This window comes from Brachyhypopomus gauderio, unplaced genomic scaffold, assembly GCF_052324685.1.
Source record: "Brachyhypopomus gauderio isolate BG-103 unplaced genomic scaffold, BGAUD_0.2 sc68, whole genome shotgun sequence".
NCBI lineage: Eukaryota > Metazoa > Chordata > Actinopteri > Gymnotiformes > Hypopomidae > Brachyhypopomus > Brachyhypopomus gauderio.
Genome location: NW_027506889.1, coordinates 932,501 through 954,256, shown reverse-complemented (window position 1 = coordinate 954,256; position 21,756 = coordinate 932,501). Strand labels below are relative to the sequence as shown.

General features: G+C 42.5%; 2 long non-coding RNA genes across 2 annotated transcripts in view; both read left to right on the top strand.

Annotated features, from left to right (window-relative positions):
• The first annotated feature begins 13,043 nt into the window (after nt 1–13,043).
• On the top strand, nt 13,044–14,374 carry LOC143490952 (uncharacterized). Its single transcript, XR_013125049.1, has 3 exons — nt 13,044–13,162; nt 14,031–14,064; nt 14,198–14,374. It is a non-coding gene; the product is annotated as an uncharacterized LOC143490952 (long non-coding RNA).
• Nucleotides 14,375–17,681: 3,307 nt separating this feature from the next.
• Nucleotides 17,682–21,756, top strand: part of LOC143490969 (uncharacterized) — a 10,870-nt gene continuing 6,795 nt past the window's right edge. Inside the window, exons 1-2 of the long non-coding RNA XR_013125057.1 lie at nt 17,682–18,141; nt 21,516–21,639. This is a non-coding gene — a long non-coding RNA (uncharacterized LOC143490969). The remainder of the gene's footprint in view (nt 18,142–21,515; nt 21,640–21,756) is intronic.

The window sequence follows — 21,756 nt, the reverse complement described above, 5'->3', positions numbered from 1 at the left end:
TGTGTGTTATAGTGCCATATCTGCGTGTTCCGTATGTCTTCCTTTTGGAGGTGTGATGTTTGGGTATAGGTGACTATCAGCTGTAATTCAGCTTTACGCGCAGGGGTAGAGGTCCGCTAGGTGGCAATAGAAACCCCCGAAACGTGGTCAATAGTGGCCTCTCGGGTTAAAATGTTAATATAGTTGGAACCAAAATAATAATTAAAAAAAAGAAAACAAGCATCAAAGAAACAGAATAAAACCCAAAACAACTTAAATTGTAAGAAAATTTGAAATATAAAAACAAAAGACAAGTTAATTACAACTTCATCTGAGGGTGGTACCTTTAGATATCTTTCCATTCATTCACTGTCATCCATCATCATCCATTCATTCATTGTCATTCATTCATCCATTCATCTAGGCTGCTTTCAGAAAGAGTGAACTATAGCAACGTCATCTATTGCTTTTCTTTCTTTCTTTCTTTCTTTCTTTCTTTCTTTCTTTCTTTCTTTCTTTCTTTCTTTCTTTCTTTCTTTCTTTCTTTCTTTTTCCCAGAAGACCTTTCCTAAGACCAAAGCAAAATTTCTGTTCTCTCTTCTCTCCCTGTGCCAGGGCAATGCATGCAGAGATCAGAGTTGACTGGATCCTGCTCTGAGCACTGGGATCAATGCATCGTTTGGGCCTGTACACGGAACCTGATTGGACACTGGCCCACAGTTGGGTTGTCACAGCAGTCAGCTAAGTTAAGGCTTCCTTGCCCTGCACAGAAATGTCCCTACACACTTCACCTTAACCTCAACACATTTGACTGCAGGGCTGCTCAACACACATGCAAGAATATCTGTATGCTACGCACATGCTTCAGAATGCTTCAGTAGGGGTGTGTTAAAAATGCTACACTGGCAGACTTTGTCCCCACATGTTACCACACAAAATGTCTACCCTGCATTGTTTCTATCAACCGCTGAACATAATATAGAGACTACTTTACCATTCACTTGTTGGTCTCATTTCCTTTACCATATAGTTTAAGTCTCATTTACATAAAAGTAACATGAACTGGATCAAAATAGAGATGAATTACTCACTTGTGCTCCACTATAATCATCTGCACACATCCCATGAAATATTGATTAGGTCCTTGTATGCTAATTTAATTCAGCCCAACAACATCAGCACAGATACAATGAAGAATTTCTACCATTAGATAACTTGTTGCGTGACAGGGAACTACATCTCCCAGCAGTCACACTGGATACACCACCAATCATTCTCTTGTTTCAACGGCTTCAGTTTTATGGCTGCTGTAGTCACAGGGCAGCATGAAGTTAAAAGGAAACCTCTGTACCTGCCTGGTGCACTCTTTTGATGTCTGAGATGGTGAAAAAAAACACGCAATCAAAAAAAAGGCCCTTAGCCCTGCAGTGGGAGTCAGGTCAAGAGAGGGAGAGAGAGAGAGAGAGAGAGAGAGAGAGAGAGAGAGAGAGAGAGAGAGAGAGAGAGAGGGAGAGAGAAATGGACCACCAACAGGCTGGGCAGAGTCCATGCTTTTATGAGCTGACTAGGCCAGCTAGTAGCTCTGAATCCATTTCAACTTTTTTTTTTTTTTTGGTGGGGGGGGGGGGTGCTCTTAGCCCCTTAGGGGGACGTCATGGATTGTAAATCCCATGGGTCTTTTTTTACTGTGCACTACATTGTGAATGGGACATGGGTCAACTTTCAATCTGGAGTGAAACACAGGAAGGAGATAAAACAGACTGGATTAGAGGCATTCTCAGCAGAGCGGAGGTCTTTGTTTCTCCTCCTCACTTGAGGACAAAAGCATCAAAGCGGGACCGGGAGACATGGCGTAGGACGTATCTTAATCTGCCTATCATGCAGGTGTCTTCTGGAACAACGGCGCAGTGCCACACAGCCGGTCTAAGACAACACGCCAGTAATTTCAATGGAAAGACGCAAGATGAAGGAGAGACAGGAAAAAGCAGAGGTCGAGAGGGACGAGAAGGAACCCTTTGAAATGAGAGTGGTGGACGTGTCTCAGAGGGGACGCCGCGAGAGCTGAGGACGAAGGACACGAGGGGTGAGAAAGAGAACGCTCCGAGTCAGCCTCTCTAATCTCCGCCCGCCCAGATCAGCGTCCTCCACAACCTCGGCCTTGCCCCAGACTCTTCCTCCAGGTTGCTGGGGGTGATAGAGAGACCGGAGGTTCCCGGAGCCACAGGGTGCCTGCCCAATCACGGGCTTCCCCGTCCCTTCAGGTTACTGCTGGCACAGCCTGAGAGAAAACAGACGCTGGTCTGAGTTTACCAGGCCACTGAGAGGGGGGAGGCTTTTCATCCAGGTTTGCCCTAAAGGACAAGCTTGCAAATCCTGCACATTTGACATGTATGGAGAGTACTCTGTGACCATATGTAGAATAAAAATTGATCAGGATAGGCAGTTAAACAAAAAAGTTCCTCTTGTTTTATTCTTTGACTGGTTTCTATAAAGGGAACTACATGTCCCAGAGGTCTTAGCGACACTTTATGCAGCAATAACAGGACTGTTGAAAGCTTCAAGGGAGCAGCGAATGCTAAACAGAACGTCCGTGGAGGGTGTTAGCACCTGGGTGGTAAGGCAACTTTCCCATGTCATAATGGCTGTGGTGATGTTGGTCACACTGATTACATAGCTGTAAAAACACTCGAAAGCTGCAGCATTAAAGTGTATCAGATCCATTTCATAGCCCATGGTAGTCCTCCTACTCAACACCTCACTGACATCCAGAAGTACCCTATGTGGTCAGAGAACAGGGGAGCTTCAGTCAAAGTGCTGTTAAAAGCATGGTTTGCCTACACAGATGACAATGACCTTGACACCTTCCTAGATCCGTGCTGGTGTTGTACAATCACTTCAGGCTTGTCCTGACTTGCTCTCTCCCGAACCTCAAGACCAAGGAACACATGGAGCCCCTCTCAGGGAGTAAACGGATAGTGAACTTGACTAGTTGGGAAGACATGTGGTCCTGGTGAGAAAGGAGTTCTCTGTAATAACCTGGGATAATGGCTTCAGCGTCTGGCACTCACATACAGACAGGGGAAAATGCACAGGGGCCACAGGCAATGGCACCGTCCAACAAACAAGAGCAAACTGTCCAGAAAACAAAATGTCTTGGAGTCCTGTAGGAAGTAGTTTCTGCTGCATTTCACTCCCCTCAGACACTCCAAGGAGATAAATGATCAAAAACTTAAATGATCAAACATTGAAACCAAAGACCTTAAGAGGGTGCACAGACTCAGACTGTTTAATATGAATCATCCAGTGGCCAAGATTTATTTGGTATTGCTTCTATGAAAGTATGTGTGAACATCCATAAATGTGTGTTCAGTTTGTTTCACTAAGACAAAAGACAGAGGTGCTGTTCATAGCCAGTGTGGCAGTAGAAATGCAGACTCCTAATTCTCCCCAAACAAGCTGGTCCTCACCTCAGTTTTATGGCCTGAGCCACACACACACATGCACCGTGCTACACTTCACACCTCATTAGCTGAAATCAAACCCATCCAGCCTTTTGACAGGCTTTGGCCAACACACCTTTACCTGATTCAGGCAGAGGGTTAATGATGGTTAGACTTGTACCTGACTCAGATGCTGGGAATTTGACCTGTTGTGTGAAATACATGCTTGGTTAAATACCTTCATTAATTAAAAGTGTAATTAAAAGTATTTTTTAAAGCAATAAGTGGGCCATTTTGTTTTCTTTGGACATTTCTTAAAATTCTTTCTTAAATTTTATCTATGATAGTATATACATGTGTATATACTTTAGGTTTGATTATTTCTAAATAATTTAGAAATTGCTGATGTTCCAATCTCTGATCATGTTGGTGTATTTTTCAATATGCCATTATCTATTAGAACAATAACCAAGCGTTATTTCAGTGCTGGCAGTGCCGCGGCATTCACGGACATGATACAGTCCCTCCCTCCCCTCTGAGAAAATGGGAATGAGCTAACTGAAACATTCACACAGAGAGTTAGTATTAATGTTGTTGCACCAAAGGTATCTAAAATTATTTCTGGTAGAATTAAGATGCCTTGGAGAAACTCTCCATCTGATGTAAAACATAAGCAAGATTGCAGACAGACTGATAGAAGGTCAAAATTGGAAGTACAGTTTGATATTTATAAAGCAACATTGCAGAATTATAACAGTGAAGTGAAATCATCATGGAAAAACTACTTTATCTACCTTGATCAATTCAAGAATAACTCAGCTGCCCTGTTCAGAAGTATAGACCAGCTAGTAAACCCCACCTCCTGTGTCTTCCGTGAATCTGTTTCATTTGAAAAATGTGATGAGTTTGCAATATTTTTAGGGACAAGATTATTAGTATAAGGCAGAGCATAGCAACAAGCACTAATAGACTATCAACCCTAATATCAGTTAATCAGCCTAACTGTAATCAACCTAACATCTTTTTTTCCAAGAAGTTGACATGGTAACACTATTTGATGTGACTTCATTACTAAAATCCTGTACATGTGAACTGAACCCTTTACCAGCATGCTTTTTAAGCAGGTTCTGAGCTCATTATCTAATGATGTTCTGATGATTGTTAATTAGTCTCTGCAACTGGGAGAATTCCATAATATTCTTAAAACTATAGTGGTTAAACCACTACTAAAGAAGAGAAATCTTGATCCCACAATTGTCAATAATTATTGACCAATATCTAACCTTCCTTTTCTTGACAAAATCATAGAAAAGCAGTGTCAACCCAGTTGAATAATTATGTTACAGTAAAGTAAACCAAATAAATGACACTTTTCAGTTTGGTTTCAGAGCTCTCCACAGCACTGAAACAGCATTAGTTAAGGTAGTAAATGACCTGAGACTGAATAAAGATGCAAGCAAACTCTCAATACTTTTTCTGCTAGATTTAAGAGCCGCTTTTGACACTGTTTATCATGAAATACTTCTTGATCGACTACAGAACTGGGTAGGCCTTAGTGGCTTAGTCTTAGACTGGTTTATCTATCTAACTAGGTGTGATTACTATGTTGCATTAGGTACTTCTTCCTCCACAAATAAAAAAATTACTTGTGGCGTCCCCCAAGGATCAATTCTTGGGCCTTTACTCTTCAACCTATATATGCTTCCATTACAACATATCATTAACAAACATGGTATTAGTTATCATCAATATGCAGATGACACTCAGCTTTACATTTCTCTAGAACCTAAAGTCAATTAGCTCAGTGTTTGAGCGCATAGGCGATATACAGACATGAGTGTCTGACAATTTTCTGCAATTAAGTAAACAGAAGACAGATCTTATTGTTCTTGTTCACAAAGGAATGATGTTCAGACTTATCTAAATCAAATGAATCTGAAGAATTTAGGCGTCACTTTTAAAAATGAACTCAGGTTTAAATCACACATCACGATTACATGCAGGAAGCTTATTTACACCTTCGAAACATTGCTATTGTCACGGTGAGGCGGCCCCCTACCGGTTGCCTCCATCCACAGCGGCTGTTGTTGTTTGTATTGTTACGTTGTGTGCATCCCTCAGGTGGGAGGAGCCCGTGATCCGTTTCACCTGAGGGTCGTTTGTTTGTCTATATATGTCTTGTCTTTGTACCAGTTGACCGCTGGTCATTATATCCTTAATTCGGATCTAAGTCACTGGTTTTTGGTTTGCGCACTTTCTTCATTAAACTATCCTTTTTCCCTGAGACTTGGCGTGATCACTTCCATCTTATTTCACTCACCCTGCCCGTCACAGCTATGGTCCGAGATATGCTCTTTCCTGCTGATAGTGAAAAACTTGTCCATGCATTTATCACATCAAGGCTAGATTATTGTAGTGTAGTTTTATCTGCTCTCCCAAAGAGCTCTATTTCTCACCTATAGCGAGGTTAGAATGCTGCTGCAAGGGTCCTGACCCACAGGAGAAAGAGAGATCTTATTACACCTGCACACCAGTCACTGCACTGGTTACCTGTCAGTTTTAGAATAGATTTTACTGTGTGTAAGATGGGTGTAAGTTGTGTGTGATGTGTGTGATGTATGTAAGCTGTGTGTAAGATGGGTTTAAGCTGTGTGTGATGTCTGTAAGTTGTGTGTGAGCTGTGTGTGATGCATGTAAGCTGTGTGTGACGTGTGTGAGCTGTGTTTGATGTGTGTGAGCTGTGTGGGTTGTGACAGGAAGCTGTGTCGGGCAAACTGGGGTTCATGTGCCACAGTCTGGCGCTGAGCCTCCAGCAGGGCAGAGGGAGGAAACCAGACGCTCCATCAAAAGCGCTCCAACTTCCCCTGCCCTCCCCACAACTAACCCACTTCACCACTTTATAGCTCTGCTCGGTCACTCATTTCAGGAGTTTGCAGTGCAGAGACATGGTTCTCCTCACAACACACTGAAGCGTCCATGACAGAGAGCGTGAGACGAGGAGACGAACTCCTGGAGTTCTGTTATCTCCACAGAGATATGGCAGGGAAGAGCCCTTCGCTCTCTTCAACCCCCCCCCCCCCCCACCCTACCCTATCACACCAGTCAAAGGGACACGCAAGAAAGAAGCACTCAGCAGAAATGCTTCATTCCATAGTTTTAGTTCAGCTCTAAGGAGATCTAATTTATTTTCACTGTTTTTGTTCAAAGCATGAAGTTTTAGTTTAATTCCACAGTTTTAGTTCAGCTCCAAGATCCTGTTTCAAATGTAAATGAGTGCTGGAGTAAGGACTTTTGATTAGTTTTATTAAGGTTGGAAATTACATTTTAAAATGTTTAAAAACTGTTAAAAAATTATATATATATACTTACTTTTAAATATGTTTTACTTTATTTCATTTACATTTAGATGAAATAAAAAACTTAATACTTTTTAAATATTACATTTAAATATTACAATTACATGTGTCAATTCATTTCCATGTAGCACTTGCAAGAACTATACATATCGTTGTATGGAATCAGTACATAATACATGAAATGTGCAATAGCCTACAAACAGAATTGGCTAACACAGCACACTGGACATTTACAGTGTAATCATAGTTTCAAATATGTGAAATACAACTACAGTACAATCATACAATGCTAATAATCAAAGTATAGATAATAATAGTTTCAGTTCAATATAATATAGAAGAATGGTGCTACTGTCACAGAGCACATGCTACTCAGCAGGTTGTGTCTAAGAGCATTGCCCACTGAGGTGCAGTCAGTACAGGTAGAAGGCGTGACCATGAGAGATAAGAACAGCCTGATAGCTTGAGTCTGATCTGGATCTGCTGGTGCAGCTCTGTCCTCTGATTGGTTGAAGCTTGCTCTTTGATTAGAGAGCGGAGCGGGCGTCTGGTGCTGCGCGCTAATGTGATAAGAGCTAATGTAAGAGCTTTAGGCCACAGTGTTGATGTCACGCTGCCTGACATGACAGCTTTAGTGGCCACAGTGCCAGATGGCTAGCACAGGTCTGTCCTCGGTCAGAGAGATGGGGCAGGCCATGTGTCTCACTGGGACAAACCCCGAGGCCCTGCTCCTGACACGGCACGACACTTAATTACATGTTCTGGGCAAAGCAGGACATGATCTGGCACGTGATCTACTACACCATATACCATACATCTACTACACCATACAACATATATCTATTACACCACATAACATACATCTACTACACCATATACTATACATCTACTACACTGTATACCATACATCCACTGCATATATATATATATATATATATATATATATATATATATATATATATATATATATATATATATATATATATATATATTAGTGCTGTCAATTCCAGGTGCCGCGATTAAAAGTCCTCACCAGGATTTTGCTCAAGCTTGCTAGATTTCCTAATTAGCAATCCAGGTAAAATTAGTGGAATCAACACAATCCAGGAAGCCTGAGCAAAATCCTGGTGAGGACTTTTAATCGCGGCACCTGGAATTGACAGCACTAATATATATATATATATATATATATATATATATATATATATATATATATATATATATATATATATATATATATATATATATATATATATATATATATATAATTTTTTTTTACATATAGTAGTACTACTCTACTACACCATATCTACTGCACAATATACCATACATCTATGACCATTACTACACCATATAGCATACATCTACTACACCATATAGCTTACATCTATGACCATCACTGCACCATATACCACACATAAACTCTTACTACAGCCATTACTACACCATAAACAAAAAAAACTCCATCTAAAGCAGTTACTACACCATAAACCACAGTTACTCCATCTACAACCATTACTACACTATACACCGCACGGAGTCCAGCTGCATCCATGATTTAACCATAAACCACACAATGACCCCAACTATAGCCATTACTACACCATAAATCACACAATTGGTCTATGTACAACCATTACTACATTAAATACCCCACAAAGACATTAACATTAACTATAGCCATTCCTACACCAAAACATCTACATCTACATCCATTAATACACCATTAGTTGCTATGTTGCTATGCTGTATATTACATACTTTCCATGCAGCTAATGAAAAAAGTTTTTTTTTTAACTTCTGATTTCCTTTTTGTGCAGAATACCTTAAATAAAATAATCAGATTATCTTAAATGAAGGGGTTTTGTACTCAATTCCTAGTATCCACATAGATAATTATTCCTTATTAAATGTTAAAAATGCTTTTGGGAAAGGCTTCTACGTGACTTCTATGTGGTGCCATTCATCAGCAAGAGACACTGAACATGGCACAGAGTGGAGTCCCCGCAAGTCCCGGTCCTGCCCCCGCAAGTCCCGGTCCTGCCCCCACGGGTCCCGGTCCTGCCCCCGGGGGTCCCGGTCCTGCCCCCGCAAGTCCCGGTCCTGCCCCCGCGGGTCCTGGTCCTGCCCACGTGGGTCCCGGCCCTGCGCCAAGCTTCTCTTTCATCAGACTGATAATCTCAAGCTTCTCTTCATTTCTCCACAGTCCTGGTGGAGGCTACAGCATTTAAGCAGAAGTGCAGCCGTCTCAGTGCACACTGTTCCAGAGTCCACATCTCAAATTGGGCTCTCTCTGTCTCCAATGTGGTCTGCCTTGGATGGTCTGAGGGGCTTTTGTGTGGAACTGTGTGTGTGTGGGCAAAGTCCAAACGACTGGCTAGTCAAAGCGGTGGGCATCTCCATGACTCCACACTAGTCACAAGCTATTAGGAGAGCCATCTCTCTCAAAGGCAAAGGTTAGGTGCATGCCAGCTTTCATCTCCGTTCACCCCCAGCGGTCTGCGGGTGGCACCACTCAAAGGACCCCTTTATGTGTCTTCCCGCGGCCTGCACAGAAATAAATGATGCTGTCGTGTGCCATCAGCTGTCTGTGACACACACTGAGATCCCACTCGCGTCTCTCCCTGTGGACAGAAGAGTACTGAGACCAGAGACCCATTGATGACTTCCCTAATTACCCTGGGGGAGAAATGCAGCGTGTTTAAATAAATACAGTTACCACTGACCCTGGCACTTACTACTTGGTGATAAGGACTGTGAGCGTGTGTGTGTGTGTGTGTGTGTGTGTGTGTGTGTGTGTGTGTGTGTGTGTGTGTGTGTGTGTGTGTGTGTGTGGCATGCAGTGTGTGTTAAGTAGTGTTTTGGTCAGTATGTACCCCATCACTATACAGTATGTGAGAGGGCAGCAGAAGGGAGCAGGAAGTTATAAATCAGAGAAACTACCCAACTGATTGGGCCTGCTAAATCAAATCAGCAAGTGCTGGACTCTCTCTCCTCTTTCCTTCTCAATCTCTCCATCCCTCTCCTTCTCTCCTCTTTCTCTCTATCCCTCTTTCTCTCTCTTCTCTCCCTTCCTCCTCCCTCTCTCCTCGCTCCCTCTCTGTTCTCTATTTCTTTCTGCCATTTTCTGTCCCCATCTCCACAGTTCTATTTTCATGTCTATTTGCCTTCCTCTAATTCAGTTTCAGGTGAACCTTTTTAAAGCTGGTGGTCAAGGGGTTGTAGTACAAATCTTCAGTCTTGATTCCCTGGGCCTTCCAAGCACACAGACAGACAGACACAGACACACACACACGCGCACACACACACACACGCACACACACAAATACACTTGCCTTGCTACTGACACACACCAGATACCCAGAAGCCTTGGTGCTAATCAGTTTAGTTGCAGTCCAGTTGTGGATCTGTGTATGCGCTGGCTTTTGTTTTGGCTTCGTAAGAAGAAATGTAACCGAATTTTGAAATGGGTAATTGATGCCCATGTATATGGCTGTTCTTGGAACAGGACAGGGGAAAGGGCCGATAACGTGGTTACATATCGAATATGCACTGATTAATCATAACGTTAAACAGATACTGTATCATGGAAGTCTTTGTTACTGGCCCATTTGACTTTGTTCGATGTGGTCTGTCTGTGAATGATTAAATTAATCACATAATGTTTCTTTTACCAATTTTATTTGTTATCTTTCATCCTTTTAGACTTCTCATTTGGCTGTTATAAAAATATACAAATGAAGTTGAGAATGTGTCATATTTTTCTAACAAGAAAAGAGGAAAAGAGAGAGAGGGAGTGAGTGTGAGACAAAAAGAGAGACAGAGAAGGAGAGACAGAGAAACAGAGAGAGACAGAGAAACAGATATATAGAGAGGGAGACAAAGAGAGAGAATGCACATTTTAACAGTCTTGATTTCTGTGGTTTGAGGGAGCTGGGGCTCTTAAGCATATCTCTGTGAAGAGAGGGGATGAAGGGTCAAAGTTCAACTTGTAGTTCCTAAATGTGTTGATAGGCACAGTGGAGCTCAGATAAAGAGGAGCCTCACAGCTCTGCTTGATAAAAGAGTTCACATGAATGTATCTTCATTGTGAAAATGGAGGGAACAGACTACTTAAAATTCTTAACTGAAACCATAATAATGGTTTTGAAAAGCTAATTATTTACATACTTACGGGGTACTTCCTTTGATTTTCCTAGATTATAAATTCTAGCACAAATATAAATCTTTGTATGGGACCAAAACATTTTTTAATTGCACTATGGTCACACAATATGGATGTCCAAATTTGGCAACCCAGGTGAGGATGCAAGGTTGGTGGTGGGTTTGCTCCAAGTTCTGCGTGTGGGGTGTGGTAGGGTGAAGAACACTGCTAGCCCACCTGCTTCCATCAGTGGATTAAAAGATTCACTACTGCAACACACCCCGCCATTGTCCAAGAATCTCTTGTGCAACTGTTTCAGCATTTGTCTAAATCTGCATGTTATTTGTAAAAATATATATTATAAAAACTAATGTGATAAAATACATTATGTATATTCAAGTGAGGACCCAGGTGCAGAATTATATTTTTTATATATTTTAAATACACTGTAGGCCTATTAAAACGTTTATATATGTATTTTTATATATATATTTATTTACAGTGACCTCTTGGTGCTATACAAGACTATTCCTCTGCTTTATGAGACTATTCCTCTGTGCTATATGAATGTGGTGAGATTACTGTCTTTAATATGAGAGTGCAAAGATATGGATACATTGAACAAGTCAGACTGAGCGAGCAAAAACAGTGACAGCGAGAGCAGAGAAACAAGAGTTGTACGGTTAAGTGCACTCACTTCACAGTTTTCATCGCACGTTTCAGTTTTTTGCTCGCTTCTAAAATTTCTGCTCGCTTCATGATTACATGTCTAAATACGTCACAGATCAAGGCTTGGTAGATGATTACCTGAACCATCGATTGCATTTTTTTTACAATAAGACGTCATGGTTATTTAAAGTGCCACAGATACAAACCTTAACCACCCAAAGCAAACGAAATGGTGAATGTTTGTGTATGGAGCCTACTAGCTATAACATTAGCTAGTTAGTAGCTACTCAAGTTAAATTAGACAGCTAGCTACTTAATGATCCTAGGTGGATGCATCAACCGTAAAACCTAGCCAAAATTAGCAAAACATTCAAAACAAAATTTAGGATGCTGCTTCACTGTATAGCTACGTAGGTAGCTACATAACAAATTGCAGATTTATGCAGTGTTTTTATTAATCTAGATAGTTACGTCTGTCTTACAGTCCTACAATTGTACAAGCAAATAATTTTGTTTGTTTTTGACATTAGTACCTAAGCTACATTAGCTAACTATGTAACTTCAGATTCACAGTGAAGTCAAAATTTGCAATGCTGATTTTTAATCAACACAAACATTCAACGTTTTGTTGGCTTTGGGTGGAAAATGTTTTCATTCGTGGCACTTTAGCTATCCATGATGTCTAATTGTTTAAAAAACAATTAATCAACATGTCTCATGCATGTAAGATTGGTAGCAGTAAGCATGCAGCGTGTGTTGTACGATTTACGTTCAATTATGTACATGCAGGGTTGCCAACTTTTCAAGATCGCTTGGCATGAGATTTGAACCTGGAGTGTAAATTGTTACCGGGCGGGGTGTAAAATGGACACAAATTAAGTATTATATCGCGATCGATCGATTGCCAGTGGTTGGCGCCAGAGCGAACTAGTAACTCATTGAATCATAGATATGGATCAGAGGTAAATAAATTTTTTGGCGTGAGATATCGGAAGTGTGGCGTGAGAGCGTGTGAAGACGGTCAAATGCGTGTGTCTCACACTCAATGCGTGAGAGTTGGCAACCCTGTACATGTGTAGTTCAAATCAGGTTTCCGGTTCAAATCGGGTCATGACATGCCCACTTGCAGTTGCAATCGATGGTTCAGGTAATCATCTACCAAGCCTTGATCTGTGACGTATTTACACTCGTAATCATGAAGCGAGCAGAAATTTTTGAAGCGAGCAAAAAACTGAAACCCGCGCTGAAAACAGTTCAGTGCACTTAACCGTACAAAGTAATCTCACTCCATATATTTGTCTGTGCTATATGAGACTATTCCTCTATGCTTAAAAAAACTAGTCCTCTCTACTTTTCAAGACTATTACTCTGTGCTTTTCTGAACTTCTGTGCTTTACTGCGCTGATCATCTCTCTTTACTGTGTTCCTCCTCTGTGTTTTACAGAGACTTCGTGCCTGGCAGGGAGATGCTGGCCAGGCCGGGCAGTTACTCACAAACAAACTAGCTCCCAGCATGCACTGTTTAGACTGGGCTCTCTGACACAGGCGGCTCAAAGTGACAAGGGTTCTGGCAGGTTTGTGTGCAAAGCCAAAAATATTTATTACACACACTGGAAAATAAGAAAAAATGAATAGTAAATAATAATGTAGTCTTTATTTGTAAACAATAAAGTCAAACTCCTTTTTTATGACCAAGCATAGTCGGCTTTTCATTAATCTTGACAAACAGCTTTAAATCACTTTAAAACAGCTGTTTTGCAACACTATGCTTTTAGAGAACTGGGGTGATTTTGTTTAAAGGGTTTACATTTGATCATGATAAATCTCATTTAAAACAAGTGTGCACAAACCTAAAGGTGTAATGCCTACATAAACACACAGCTGTTTATTCTTACACAGATGAGCATTAATGTTGTTTCTTATCAATACACATTTTATAAATGCACCTTTGTCCTAGTATATTGCCAATTAAAGAAGTCTCTCAAAGTTCCTGCATGTAAGAGTCTGTGTGTGTGAGAGATGCTGTGTGTAAAAGTGTGTATGAGATAGGCTGTGTGTGTGTGAGAGAGGCTATGTGTAAGAGTGTGTGCAAGAGAGGCTGTGTGTGTGAGAGGCTGTGTGTAAGAGTGTGTGTGTGAGAGGCTGTGTGTAAGAGTGTGTGTGTGAGAGGCTGTGTGTAAGAGTGTGTGCGAGAGAGGCTGTATGTGTGAGAGAGGCTGTGTGTAAGAGTGAGTGTGTGAGAGAGGCGGTGAGTAAGAGTGTGTGTGAGAGAGACTGTGTGTAAGGTTGTGTGTGAGAGAGGCTGTGTGTAAGAGTGTGTGTGAGAGAGACTGTGTGTAAGGTTGTGTGTGAGAGAGGCTGTGTGTAAGGTTGTGTGTGAGAGCGAGTGATCCATTTGCATGCACCATATTAATACATTTATATCTGCATTTACATTTACAGCATGTGGCGAACTTCAGAGAAACGTATGGAACGGGTTTGTAGCCTCTGTCAAATACAGACGCTCCTGTCACAATGACTGCTTGGATAACAATATAAATATCGAAATAATCCATAGAGCAGCGGGCAGGGTAACTATGGAAATGTTTACATGTGGTTGGCACTAACAGGGCGAGAGCGCTGGGCTTTATAGCATGGCAGATGGATTTCAGCGCCACCAGGTGCGGAGACCCCGGTCTGCTCTGCCAGCTCTGACAAACACACTTCACAGTGAGAACAGGAGGCCGCGGTGTGCGAAACCACTGACACAACAGCGCCCAGCTACGCAGGACGCGTGGAACAGTCAGCACAGGCGTGAACGCTTGAGATACAGTACAGGAAAACTCGGTGGTTTGACCCTAATTATTCAGTGTATTTGATCAATTTTGGTCTTCAGCAGAAAAACAGGAAACAGCTCTTTGATATACAGTTTAATGGCAGAGTCTGTCTAGGCAAAAGAAAAAAACAAATATATAATAACAAAACATAATAATAACATGGGAATTACGCATATTATTTGCGCAATATGACAATACCATTGCATCATTGCATCTAGAATAGACTGTCATTACAATCTTACATTCCTAGAAGATAGATAGGTGTCATCGGTGAAATCTGTCAATAAACCAGTTTTAGTTTTAATCTAACATCATTATAGCAGGGAACATACACATGGCAGGAATCTGAGTCACTCCGAGAACAATTGAAATGCTTTGAAAGTACAGGTATTCTTTTTTTCCTCCCAAGAGCGGTTGGAAAGGTTGTAAAGTGACAAAACCACTCACATTTTTTTACCTTTCCTCCACCTTTGTTGTGTGCAGATGTAGTGCATATTTGCTGGCACTGCCCTGGAGTTGGACACAGCTGGCCTCTCCTCTGTTCTGCAGTACATGCTCACTTGTAAGGGGCCAGTTTGTCAAAATTCTGGCAAAAGAGGTTTCTAGGTTAGATATGTGATATTGCTTTTGTCCATACATCATTTGCAGCTGGAACCCAAATGATAGTTATATAAGTAATATGTGAGCACATATGTACACTCACACAGATATACACAAAAATGCACTTACACACACACACACACACACACACACACACACAAACACACTGCAGGCTGGGTTCATGAGATTGTTGAGAGGGTCAATATGGTTCCGATTTGGATTTGGATTCTCAATCTCACTGGCTTGTTGTTTCGTGAGAAAACCTCAGGTGTACTAACTTTGAACCAAAAATAGAGAGAGCATGGAAAAATGCAAGGAAAGAGAAGAGACAGGGACAGAATTGGGAAGAAAATCGGGGCACACACTGCAAGATTAGAAGAGAGAGAGAGAGAGAGAGAGAGAGAGAGAGAGAGAGAGAGAGAGAGAGAGAGAGAGAGAGAGAGAAGCAACGAAAGCCTTTTGTCGGATAAAAGCATAGCACACCCTGTGTCCGTGGACATTTTTATGGCTGCCTTTCAAGATTACTGTGCAGAAATACTGTGGCTCATTTGGAAATCAATTAGCCGGTGGGGTGATGAGGTGTAGGCCTCTAACAGCTTGACACCCGCTGTCTGCCTGTTACTGTCAGCGCTGACCAGGTCTAACCCCCCTCAACCCCTTCTGCTTCCAGGCATCTGGACTACATATGTGCTCTCTCTCTCTCCCTCTCTCTCTCTCTCTCTCTCTCTCTCTCTCTCTCTCTCTCTCTCTCTCTCTCTCTCTCTTGCACTCTCTCCCTCTTTCTCTCCCCCTCTCTCTTGCTCTCTCTCTCTCTGCCCCTTTCTATTTCTATTTCTCATTTCTCTCCTATCAGGGCATCCCAAGCTGAGTGCCAGTAGGGATGAAGAAGGGATGAAGGGATGAAAGGATGAAGTGGTAAAGGGATGAAGGTGTGAAGGGGTAAATTGATAGTATTTTTTAGTTACAGTATTATTCCTTTTTCAATCCACTTTTCTCACTTTTTAAAAGAATTTTTAGAAATCCCTGCGGTTGAAACCACAGTGAGCTACATTCAACAATCCAACTTTTTCAAGCCAGCAGGCTTGTATAGGTGGACGCCAGGAGCATTATAGGTAAAAACAAGTCCCAGGTGGAGTCAGTTTTAGCGTCAGAGAGAGAAGGGCGCCTCCATGCTGCTCCATCCGGCACTGCAGACTCACAGTCTCCAGCCGATAAACTATAAATAATCTCCCTGACTCTTTCCACCGTGGTGAGGTCAGTGGTCCCTGGGACCGGGCCACTGCTAGCCCACTGTTTGGAGAACTTCCCCCGCCCCAACCACCCTCCATGCACCCAGGCAGGCCCTCCCTCCCCCACACTGGGCACTGTGCGGAGATTAGAGCCCAGCCAGGGTGCCAGTGTTATCTGTGTTAGTGAAGAAAAGGTTACACTACACTAACAAGAATGTCCCTGGTCATGCATGACAAAGTCCAGCTGCCCGCTAGCCAGCAATCCCCTGGCTGACTGGCCGCTCAGAAGGTTCCACTTAAAAGCCCGGGGTCGGGGGGGTGGAGGTGGAGGGAGCAGAGGCGTCTCTGGAGATTATGCACTCTAACTAGCTGTTTCCACCTCGAGAGGAAAATGGACCGGCTCATCACACCACCATTGGACCAAGTCTGGCCCAAGTCTGGCAGATGAAATCATTTACCTTTATAACCTCTTGAACTTTTATGGCATTTTTTCTCTCTTTTGCTGCTATGTTTTTTTGCTGTGCTTTTATAGAGCTTTGCGTTTATGCCAGTGTCTCTGGGTTTCAGAGGGAAACATGGTTTGGGTTAAGGGTTTGGTGAGCGTTTTAAAATTTTAAGGCAACATGAAAGACTACAGCCTCGACATAAAATGATTTTCTTTTTTAATTTCCAAATAAAATTTCAAGTACAACTGACTTAACATTTTAAAACCTTATAGTTTATCTATTATTGAAATTGCCATTTTAATCAGTTCCTGATGGACCATGTTTTTTATCTGTATTGGGGAGAAGCAAACTAGCTTGTTGTGGAATGAGCTCCTTCTAAAATTGAGCACCAATCTTTCCAGACGCCCAAATGATAGACGTCGGTCCTTTGTCATTGTGGTGCTGGTCACATGACCAGTTGTACTCTATTATCCTGTCAGGCTGTTGATAATGGAGGAGATTGCTTGTTTAGACTGTGTAGTGCCTGCCTCTAATTCACCATGGCTCCAGAGTGAGTCTTTCAAATGGCCCATCATCGGAAAATGCACATTTTCCAGGAGGACTCAAAACAGCAGGGGCCTGGTCCGAGTGGAATTAGCTCCTCTTTGGGCTTAATTACCTCCTCACGTTTAAGCTGCAGTCTCACCCGGACCCTTGTCACGTTTCAGCCAGGATGAGGAATTGGTGACAGTCCCTAAAGAGAGATGAACAAGCACAAGGGATCGGTGACTGCCACAGTCAAGACCTGCACTAGGGGACAAAGCAAATCACAAAAAACAAACACAAAAGCCCCACGCCTGGCAGAAAGCCCCAGAGGGCACTGCACATGACTGTGGTATGCACTTAGGGTCAGTGCGTCAGTGCCTGCTCGCCGCAGCTGATAGGCGCAGTTGGATAAGCCTTAACGATAACCTAACATGCCTACATGTGTGTCAAATGCTTCAGAAAGGTCCCATAGTCAGACCTGCCCACATCCACATCTGCACAGGCTGCAGGCAGAGGCAGGCCAGGCGAAGCCCTCAGTGAGGTTAGTCCATTAGCAGCAGCCAATGGAGAGACGCGTTAGCTGCTGAAGTGCATTTCAAAGCCATCAAGGCCAGTAAGAGCCACCGTAGCACAGGGCTCCATTGTGTGAGCCCAGATCTGTGGCAGGGGCCTTCAGAGGACATCATGCCCCGCTCATAAGGTCAACTGAGTGGAACATGCAAACACTGACAATTCAGTCCCGGACTTATAAATCAAGCATCAATTAGTGAAGCTGGAAGAACTTCAGGAACGAGTCCCGCCTGTGAGACACAGATGAGGGAGAGGAACACAAAGAGCAGCTGGAGATCCACAGTGCTGCTGAACACTGAGCCAAATGTGTGGAACTGGCTTCTGCACTTAGTGTGGTAGGAGCCGTCCTGGTCAAACTACACGAACAGTGAGTTGAAACGAGAAGAACTATGTGCAAATCATCCCATAAAATTTGTGTGAAAATTTCACAAGACTTCAAATAATAATGCCAAACACAAATATATTATTATGAAATATGCATTACATATATATAAATGTGTAATATATATATGCATATAATATATGCATTCATGTAATACTGAATGTTCTACATATGCTGTGTGCATGCTTCCAAAAGTATAAAGTCTTATAGTGACAGGAAGGGTTGTTTGTTTTGATTGTTTATTTATTTATTTGTTTATTTAAAATAGAGAAAATATTAATCTGCCTAGATTTTATATATATTTTCACAGTTGTATTTATAATTTCTTCTAGAAAATTGTCAGTTTTCATATATTAAGAATTAGGTGTAATATATAAAACTTTATTTAAAAATATTTAAAAGATCAAAATATCTGATTCTAGTATTTTTTACATGAAAATGTTTAGCTAGTAAACTGCTCAGGTGACATTCTCACAGGTGTTCTGGATCATCATTATGTCATAATACAAGTTCTGGAACTCACAGAGATCTTAACATCCACAGAAACAAACAGCAAACGCAATAATGCTGACACATCTATAACGTCACGGCAGCCTGGAATCTCACGTTTTTCTTCCTGAGCTAGTGTGCTGTCAGAAAGAATATTTATAGGGTTATGTCTTGAAAAAGATGTTTGGAGAGGAACGTTCCGACAGACTGCTGCCAGCCTGGCCTCTCCTATGCCAGAATACATAAATTGCAGGGAACTGTCTGGGATGGCCTCCCTCGTGCGGCTGATAGGCCTTCAGCTGTGTACATACAGTAGATGGCAGCTGTTTCCTGTAGCACTGAAACCAAATAAACTGTGCAACATTTGGGGGCAGTAATTCTTCTGCTTGTTAAGCTTCAAAGCAGCTCTGCTGTGTGTATGAGGCAGGAGAAACTGCCTGCTCATACTCGCACACGAGCCACTTATTCTGTCCGACTCCCAGACCAGCAGACTGAGCCAGCAGCATGACGCTGTGTGTGTGTGTTTGTCTCTGTGTGTGTGTCTGTGTGTGTGTAGTCACTGAGAAGTCTACTCAATTAGACAAATTTTTCTGATCTGTAGGTAAAATATTATTCTGTATGGCAAGGAACAGCTGAGGCAGAAGCCACAGACACACACACAGACACAGACACACACACAAACACACACTTATACAGAACCACACACAAACACACCGACATGCAGCCACTGCAGTACTGGAGGAGGTCAGTGGCGTCCTCGCTGTGGGAGCAATGCTTGCAACATTCTTGCCTATAGAGTATGAATGTGTCTCTCCCTCTCACTCACTATTTCACTCCCCAGCCACCTATTAGGGAGGCCAGATGGTTGCTGGGGGATCTGCCGCTAACTCCTCACATGGAGCAGCCAGAGCAGTTCAGGTGCCATCGAACAAAACGAGGCAGAATTGCAGCGTCTGATAGGCCAAGAGATCAATGGGGAGTGGGCAGAGGAGTCCACTCATAACCTTAAATCACGGCCACTTCAAAGAACCCCGCACAGGGAACTTATAGTGCCCCACAAAATGCCACGGGTCAGCATGGCTTATCTGACCTGGTCAGCATGAACCCTGCTCTCCCCCCCCACCCCAGCCCACCCCCACACCCCCTCGGCCAGCTCTCCCTCTATTGCACCACACCATAAATTCACTGTGCACTCAGTTACAGGGGCTTGTCGAGGGCAGAGGGGTTGTAGGGAGGTGCTCGGACACCACCGCACCAACCAGACCGTAAAGTGGCGTGTGGAATAGCAACTTTGCGCTAATCTGCAAGCGGACGCTGGAGGTGTTAACTCAGAGGAGCAGGGAGAGGTGTCGCTAATTAGGAGCAGGGGGAAAGACCAGGGCTATTTGCTGCTTGTTAGAGTTTATGTGAGCATTTAGTCAGTATGCTTGGAGAGATGTGTGAATGCTAATGTTTAGAGTTATGTCTATTTAGGAAATATGGAAGCAAATCTCTCAATATAAAGCCTTAAATATTGACATTTGGTTAGCTGGGGTTGTGAAGTAAAAGTATTATTAAGCGTTATATGGGATAATATACAGAATCTCTTACAACCAGAGGCGGTCTTTGCATAGAGGTATTGCTAGGCAATTGCCTTAGGCCCCTCCCACTGCAGCCCACTGTAGGGGCCCCCTGACTAGCTAACTTATTTCTCGCATATTAATGTTGATGGGCCCCCTAGCTAAATTCGCCTTGAGCCCCCAAGTTGCTAAGTCCGCCACTACTTACAACAAAAGTAGCATGGTTGATTTAAGAGTCCTGAGTTTAAATTATGGTTTCAAATTTATCTATTCATTTACATATTATTATTTCTTATTTCCTCAATTAACATTTAAAATAAGTACATCACTAGTCTGTTCAGTGAATACTTTGAAGCGTTTTGTGAGGAAGAATTTTAAAACAAAATTAAAATGTATTACTGTCTACCTCAGTGTCCGCTGTGATAGAAACCAGGCCGGAGCAGAAATTCTACTTGCTTCTCTGTGCTGGGAGAGCGTGCGTGTATGTGTGCAAGTTGGTTTCGATGACATTTTGTGGGACATACAGGGCAGAGGTAGTGCTGGATGCCCAGGTCAGAGTCACCGAGATGGGATGAGGTTCTGTCCAAGGGCCTCCTCTTCCCCACAGAGCTCCAGCTCCTAATGAGCATGCTGGCACTGCTAATATCCTGAGAGATCCACCGTAGGGTGGCCTGAAGCTGCAGAGCCAGGACGTGCTGGCTGAGTGCACAGAGCTTGGCTACTCCTCAAAGAGCATTATAGGTCTGGTGAAGAACCAGCAATTCAGGCACCTTCTACAGCCAGCGCCGCGTTTCCTGGCAAATTATAGGTTGAATGTATGAGGAAAATGTATATTGTAGGATTTATTGTAGCACTGATGTTATGTGAAATACTGTGTCATCCCAATGTTAACATCTGGCTGAGATAAATGGATTCTGGATTGGAGTTTATATGCCCAGAGAAACTAACAAATCCTTTAAAATGTTTAATAGATTTGTTTATAGCTTCTGGGGATTAAACTGCCTGAGGAACTGGAATTCAGTGTGTGTACCACACAAGGAATATACATGCAAGCACTTTTCCCCTCAATTGAACTTTTTGAATGATCTGTTAACGATGGCAAGATCGCTTTCATGTTATATCTTATAAACAGTTCAAACTATTAAATAAGCGTGAAGCTATGTGACGCAACAAGGGCAGAAGCTGTTTGACTCATTCACCAGAATATTTGTGATGGGAGGGCATGGGAACTCTATATCTACAGGTCAGTTCCTTTCCTCTAGAGATAATCTCAGTGATGTGAACAGATTGGGATTATTGCATTTTCTTCAGGTGTTGCTCCAGAAGGCCAATCAAATCTGCCCTGCATAACGTCATAGAGAAACTCCTCCAGTCCTCATCCCACTCCATTCCACAGCGATACACTTCCTACTGGCTCAGCGCGGGCTCAAACCAGGTGAGATCTTACATTAAAGAGGCTCAGGCTCCAACGCTACCATTACAGTGTGTCCCCTTAGTCCTCTGCCTGTTCACATCTTCCATGTGACGTCTTAGCTGTCCTAATGTTAGTCTA